We start from the raw sequence: 227 nt of genomic DNA, 5'->3' as shown, positions 1-227 counted from the left end.
AAGATCCATCCTTCCCGCGGGGGGGGAAACTCTGTCCCCCGCTGGAGAGTCGGGAGCCGGAGTCCCCCCGGGTCTGCTCCCCTTCCTCCTTCTCCTCCCCCGGGGCCCCCCCTCGTCAGGGGGTTACTCCAAAAGGGGCGACACTAGGAGTAGAAGTGGTGGGGAGGGCGTCTTGCCGTCCTCGGATGTTGCGTGGATGGTGCGGGTACGATGGTGTATTAGTATGA

Source organism: Penaeus monodon, chromosome 20 (assembly GCF_015228065.2).
Source record: "Penaeus monodon isolate SGIC_2016 chromosome 20, NSTDA_Pmon_1, whole genome shotgun sequence".
NCBI lineage: Eukaryota > Metazoa > Arthropoda > Malacostraca > Decapoda > Penaeidae > Penaeus > Penaeus monodon.
This window is presented reverse-complemented; position numbering follows the sequence as displayed.